The following is a 7072-nucleotide window of genomic DNA, read 5'->3' as shown; positions in this document are numbered from 1 at the left end:
CCTCCCGATGTATTCTGATGTTGAAACAGTCCAGCAGAGAAAAGGGAAAATTAAAAAACGAAGTCCCAGGAAAACAAAGGTTCAGCTCTCCGGAGGAAAAGGAGCTGAAAAACTGTTGGAAAGCTGGCTGGAAAGAAAGCAAGCCTGGTGCTTCCCTCTGCTCTCGCTCTCCTGCCGCAGCTGAATGCAGAGAGCCATCTCTGTCTCTGTGTGACCTTGAACAAGCTGCAAACTGCTTTGAAGAAGTTTTGCTCAGTTTTTCCTCCCCCCCCCCCCCCCCCCCCCCCGGCTCAGTTTAAAGGCATAGAAAGGCACAAAATTAATTCCTAGGCATAGGGCAGCGATATCGGATACACATCATAAAGTCACCCCAAGACAAGGGGGATAACCTGCATCATGCTTCAGCATCCTGGCCTGTTTTACCTGTATGAAAACATATAAGTTTAAGGAATTCCCCTCTGACTTTTTTTGCAAGGTCATCCTGCAGAAGTATATTCCTTTTCAGTAGAATATTATTTACTTCAAATGTAAAATGCGTGCCTTGTGTATTAGTGCAGCTGCAGTATTTCAGCCTACTGGAAGAAGAACAATTCCTGTGCATGAAGCCAACCAGAGTGACCCAAATCTGCAAAGTAAGAGAGGGTTACTCCTTCCAACAGCAGCATCTTTGCACAGAATCTTTTACCCAGGAACCTCACGAAGTTCAGCCAGGGGAAATGCAACTACCTGCCCTGGGGAGGAAACCCCCTGGGAACTGGTACATGCTGTGGGCTGGCCTGGGGAGCTGTCAATGTGTGCTTGTGGCAAAGACAACGAAATGTACTCCAGGCTTATTGGGAGAGGTATTGCCAGCAGGTCAAAGGGGTGATCCTTCTCTACTCAACACTGCTTAGGGCTCACCATGAGTGCTGTGTCCAGCTCTGGGCTCCCTTGTCCAAAAGAGACATGGACACACCGAAGAGAGTCCAGCAAAGGATCATGAAGATGATGAAAGAACTGGAACTCTCCTCCTGTGAGAAATGGCTGAAAGAGCTACCATTCTTCAGCCTGGAGAAGAGATCAATACTGAAGGGAAAGTCCGTAGAACACAGAGACAGGCTTTTTCCAGTGGTGCTGAGTGACAGGACTAGAGGCAATGGTCACAAACTGAACACAGGAGGTGCTGTGTGAACATAAAAAGGAACTCTTCTATTGTGAGAATGAATGAGCACTGGCAGAGTTTGCCCAAAGAGGCTGTGAAGTCTCTATCCTTAGAGGTATTCAAAATATACTGGACATGGCCATGGGCAATCAGCTCCAGGTGGCCCTATTTGAGCAGTGGGGTTGGACAAGGTGACCTCCAGAGGTCTCTTCCAACAGCAACCATTCTGTGATCTAAGACAATTCCTACTTTTTAAAAAATATTTTCCTGAAGTGCTTTGAAACAAAGCCATGTGAAGGATGGGGACCCAGCTAGGAGAACAATTTGACACCACATCTTTTTTTGTCCCCCTGTTTTGACTCCCCAGCTGAGACCTGCCAGATACGTTGTTCAGTCTTGACTTTATGATCTTCAATAGCACCAGAACAAGAAAGCAGATGCCAAACAACTAATTGTGGGAGTTTGGCTGGCTTCCCTGGTACACAGCATAAGGAAGGTTGTAATGCTCTCTTCAGTCTTTGATAGAAAACGGTGAGTGCTGCAGTGTCTTATTCAGTAGCCAAAGTGTTTATTTATACTGTACAAAGCAGACAGGTGTGCTTGGTCTGTGGTGGCCTTTTTACTGTCAAGAGTCCACCTGGACTGTGAATAGGTCCTGATTGTTGTCTGTATTGGCAGAGTCTGATCTTGAGAGTCACCGTAGAGGATTTGTTAGGATGTTCTAGATAGAGCTAATGCATCTTGTGGTCTGCAGGGCGCAAATAAGGAGGCAGTCAAACCCAGCCTCCTGGTTTAGGAACAGAGGTCTCTTCCAGCTTCCTTGGGTAGGGGTGAAGGGAGTTTTAGACTCTACAATCTGCATTCCAGCTAAGCAAGGAAAATAGCTTCCTTCCTTCCTAACTTGGACACAGTAAAGGCAAATGCATTCTGGTGACATGATTTTTCCCTGAAGCAAAATGCTTTCAGAGCTTCACCAGCCATATGGAGCTCTGCACACGCAGTTTTCCATGAATATTGCATTAATCCATATTCCAAGTTATGAATTGCAATCAATCCATTCTTGTGCTAACCAAGCTACAGCTGCTCCCAGCTGAAAAGTCTTTTGAACTCTGCCAGACGAAATATTCCAAGTCTCGTTCCAAGGTGCAGTAATTGTCATTGTGGTTCTCAGGCTTTCATACATATTTAATTTAGAGTACATATAGAAATATGCATTCTGCTTATACTGAAGCTGGTGCCAATGCTTACAGTGATGTTGTCTGAAGACTAATGAAAGACCAAAATTGCTTCAATACTTGTAGTATGTTGATTTCAACTTTAGTACAACTAAGCTGTATTGGTAGTAAATAATTCAAAACCCAAAGTGAATATGCTGCATGGTACTTTAAAGGAAGGCATCTGCTGTAAAGTTTCAGGGTGTGTCTGGGCTTCCTCTGTGGTGTTCAGAGCTAGGAGACAGCTTTGCCCTCTTGCAAACACAGGAGCCACTTTTGAGTGGACATGAGAACTGGGATCCAAGTTTTCTGGTGGTTCCCATGTAGTCTAGTTCTGCCTTGGCTTGTTGCAAGGAAAGAACATCACTTCAGATGTGTAGCTCCTGGTGATCTCACAGAGGATTCAAAACAGCTATTTTTATTTAGAGGTGTAGCAGTTTTTAAATTTTCTTTTGGTATCTTAATATTTGTGAATTATATTTAAAATCTCTAAATTAATAAAAATAAACATTTTGATGATGTAATGTGGGAATTCTCTTCCGTTTCAGTGAATATGCACAATATTATGTTACTCGTATTGAATGCTCTTTCATGTAGACGGGAACAGCAGGATTTGTTCATTTTATGAGCTCAGGACTCTGATGCTTGATGCTAACAGCTGAGTACCAGACCTTTCAATTTTTAGGCCACTTCCTGAGATTGTTTGACCACTAGTTGAAAAGAAATTCTTAGCATGTTATGGTTGTTTTTTGGTGAACTTGTGCAGAGTTTTGAAAAGTATTGAGTCTCATGTTTTGCAAGTAACTCTTATTTCTCAGCTAGTGTGACTGTAAAGCATTTTTATTCATTTTAGTATGATACAAGGGTTTAAAAATGAGCAATTTGGGGATTTTATAGGGATTCAAAACTCAGTATTCACTCTCCTTTTCCTCATTGCCTTTACATTTCTGTGTATGTAAAAATTTTGGTATACGTACAGAGAGATCTATAAAATCAAGTGGGTTTCATAAAAAAATTGCAAAATGAAAATAGTCCAATCAAACCTTTACAGAATAGTCTTTCTGTGAACTGCCATCCCCCAGAGGACAAATGCCAAGCAGCTGCCTTGGTTATTCTGTAGCCCAGCTCCTGCTCATGTGGAGAGGGGATGGGGAACAAGGATGGCAGTGGGGCTGAGGTGCCACTAGACCTGTATCAGGCGGAGGCTCATGTTCTGAATTTCTGGTGGGTTTGAAGGTACCTTCAGATGATTCTGAAACTCTCAGAAGCATCTGAGGACTGTCATGAAGGTCAGATTTGAAATACTTATTCATCAAAATTCCCGAGGAAAGGATAATTAGCTCCTGTCATTCCTACCCTGTTTCTACTCCTCAAGTTCCTTTGGATGCTCCCAGGAAGGATAGTCCATTTGACGTGAAATGCTGAGACAACAAGCATTTTATATTTAATCATAAAATGACATTTCTAACCGTATATTTTTGATTAAGCCATTGTTTTTGTTAGTCACAAGGGATAATTGCATCCAGAAATTTGCAAAGAAAAAGTTATACTGGGGAAACAGTATTACACTGATGTTTCAATTATATGAGTAATTTTCTAGCATAGATCAGCAGCAAACTTCCCTAAAGGGCCTATTAAACAGGAAGCAGGAAAATGGAGCTGGGTTAGTTGCCAGACATTAGTGTGTCTAGTGCTTGTGTGTCAGTCCATGCCCTTGCTCTTTTTGTCTTTTAGGCAATGTCAAGCAGTTGGCAAAATCCCATGTCACAGGTCTGTCACAGCAGATATGCATGGGAAGGCTCTTGTTCTGGAGAAAGGAGACTACTGGGGCTTGGGTCTATAAGCAGTGAGTCCCTGATTCCCCCCCTGTTTAAGTCTATTTCTGAATCTCCTTGCAATGGAAACAAGGATGTTCTGTCTTTCAATTAGCTTTGGTCAGTAACTGGGAGAATACCTGATGGTATACAAGATGCCAATACAAGATGGGAATGCTGTTCCTGGGGCGGAGTCTGGGATGATGGACAGCAGGCAAGGGTCACCCTCCCTTAGCTGAGGCACCAATGCTGCTAGACTCAACCCCTTCTGAAATACTATCTGGGGAAGTGACCGGGGTCAAGAAGTGCCTTAATCACTCGTTCGGAGTACCAAGCACTGTTTTTTCCATTTTAATTCTTCTCTTAGCTGCACTGCCATACAAGCCAAAGCCCTACCATAAATTTCCATTATCCTCTCATAAGAGTGTTTTTATTGGTGATGGCTTATTTCACACGCTGACCTGTTTTATGGTATTCTGGCAAAGCAAACAATCCATTAAGATTTTCTGAGAGGGCCGTGGTGGAAAAAAATATACTACCAAGCATTTGCTAATACACAGTGAGGCAGAAAAAATGGTCCTGCATCCCCTGTTCGCTGTGAAACCCAGCTCACCTTGTGATGCTTTCTGCTGTGCCATCTGTGCCTTCAGAGCCCTCCTCTCCTCCACAGGTTCAGAGAGTCCCTGCAGAAGTAGGGGGACTCCTCTGCAAAGGTCAGCAGTAAGAGTTTCTAAGGGGTCTGTTCAATAGCAAGCAAGAATTCCAGGAATTAGTCCCTGCTGTATCTCATGCTGGCGCAGTAACAATTACGAGTGGTGGCACAGGAGCTGCCGTAGCAGGATATTTGTGGTGGGTTATGCCAAGAGCTACATCTATGAGGAGAGGCTTGAGCTGCAAAGGATGCTGGAGGCAGCACAGCTTGACTCATGTGGCATGGGCTGATGTGTCCCTCTTTCTCCCTGGAGAGGTGGTGGTGAGGGTTTGCTTCAGAATCTAGACAAGGCAGCATGCTCTCTGGACATACATGGTGAGGGAGCTTGAAAAAGGTTGCTCCCACGCCCTCCTGTGATGTGTTCTGGAAAGAGCTTGGGTATCTAACCTGCCCTCCAACAGGTATTGCTCTCATTTGGATGACCCCATCTGTGCCCTAGAGTTATTATCTTCCCCTAATATCAAGGTCAGAGCTGTATTTTTCTTTTTTCTTCTCCTTGTACTTTTTTCTTAATTTTTAAAAATAATTTTTTAAGTTATTATTTTTAAAAAACTTTCCCACTAGCAAGATTATGATCTGCCTGCCTTACTGCTTCACTCCAACTCATCCCCACAGCCAAGGGCAGGGTCCCTCCTCCAGCTCCTCCTAAAGGCCTCTGCCACTTGCTCCCACCTTGAAGCACTGGTGGGCAAAGCCTGTTTCAACACACTCTGTGTGGAGTTACTCAGGGTCTGCTTGTCCTGGGGCTGAACTCACACTGGGTTTTTTGGAGGGAGAGGGCAGCACGCTGTCTGAGCCAGGAGGCTCATGCCTGCAGAAGGTCTCTTCTGCCCAGCAGGTCAAACATGCTCTTCTCCAGGCTGCATTCACCACTCCTCTCTCCCCCTTATTCTTCTATGTTGTTTTTCCTTCTTATGCCTGTTCAAGTTGCAAAAATCTGCTAGAAATCAAACTCTGTGCACTCCTGATTCAAATACAGGCACTTTCTGATTAACTTCTAGCTCTGCTTACACTTCCCCTTCAGTTCCTCTTGAATTAGCCTCTAATTATCTCAGTTGTAATCACCCAGTGTGATAAAGTTAAAGTAATAATGATTCTTTTTGATAGTACAATGTTTTCTCTCAAAGTTTGATAGTACAATGTTTTCATTCTCAATGAATGTTGTAGTTAGTAAGGACAGAATGCCAAGCTGCTTATGGGAAACAGATTTTTACAGATCCTAAACAAATGCCCTGCATAGTTCATGTACAGATAATAAAAGAACAAAGTAACCACTCTAAGAAAAATTTATATCTTGATAAAAACCCCCTATCTGTATATTTATGTTCCAAAACACTGCTTTTAAAGGTCCAGAACCTAATGTCTTTGCTTGAGGCCAGAGTTGGGGACTTGAGATGCCTGCTCAGGTTTCTGCACCTCTGTGGCTCTTGGAGCTGGACTGCAGCTCAGGCCATGAAGCTCTTTTGCCATGCACTGCTGAGGGAACAGTTTAGCATCTCTTATGCCTCGTCCCATACGATATCCAGACATGTTGTTTTTCCCTGGGACTGTCAGTCTAGGAGGTGTTTTTAAGCATGCCCATCATACTGTATGTTCACAGGAGGATTTTGCTTTCAGAAAGGAAACCAATGTGCCTCAAAACTGAACTAAGCTGCAGCCACAGGGGAAAGGGTGTGCTGGGGCACGGCGTGGGGAGCATGACTTGTAGCACCCTTCTTCTGAAGCTGTGTCATGCCACATAAAGTAAATCCCATTGCAGGTGGATGGAGTTAAGTGTGTGTGACTCAATACTGAGTGTCTAGGGCATTCAGCTGGAAAAATATGCATACACGTGGGGAGACAGTTCTGGGCTGCAGCCCATGCATGAAGAAAGGCTTTCGCACTTTATGTTAAGCCAGCCATGTTAGGACACCTAGGCAGAACACAGAGACTTGTCTCCATGCTTCTTTGTTTTCCCTGGCCACAGTCATCATGGTGGGTGTTTGTGCCTCCTTTCTCAAAGAGCCTTTAACTCAGTTTTTGAAAGTTTGCAAGCAAAATTTTTTATTTTGTTGTGTTCTTTTTACCTATTCAGCTGTAAATTTGTGTCAGGTGTGGGAGCCATGCCTGCTGCTTTCACCCTAGATTTACTCAGATAACACTGGCCAGTGGGATGTTAGAAAAGGGGCTTGGGACGCTGAGCGATCAAATG

The 7072-nt window shown here is 43.8% G+C and overlaps 1 long non-coding RNA gene across 3 annotated transcripts in view; it reads left to right on the top strand.

Moving 5' to 3' along the window:
* Positions 1-331: 331 nt before the first annotated feature.
* LOC104697169 overlaps positions 332-7072 on the top strand; it is a 185049-nt gene continuing 178308 nt past the window's right edge. For all 3 annotated transcript variants that reach the window (XR_002048272.3, XR_005601759.1, XR_002048271.3), the window contains exon 1: positions 332-1672. This is a non-coding gene — a long non-coding RNA (uncharacterized LOC104697169). The remainder of the gene's footprint in view (positions 1673-7072) is intronic.

The sequence above is a fragment of the Corvus cornix genome, chromosome 4, assembly GCF_000738735.6.
Source record: "Corvus cornix cornix isolate S_Up_H32 chromosome 4, ASM73873v5, whole genome shotgun sequence".
Lineage (NCBI taxonomy): Eukaryota > Metazoa > Chordata > Aves > Passeriformes > Corvidae > Corvus > Corvus cornix.
The sequence above is the reverse complement of the archived record's forward strand: the minus strand, read 5'-3'. Positions and strand labels throughout refer to the sequence as shown.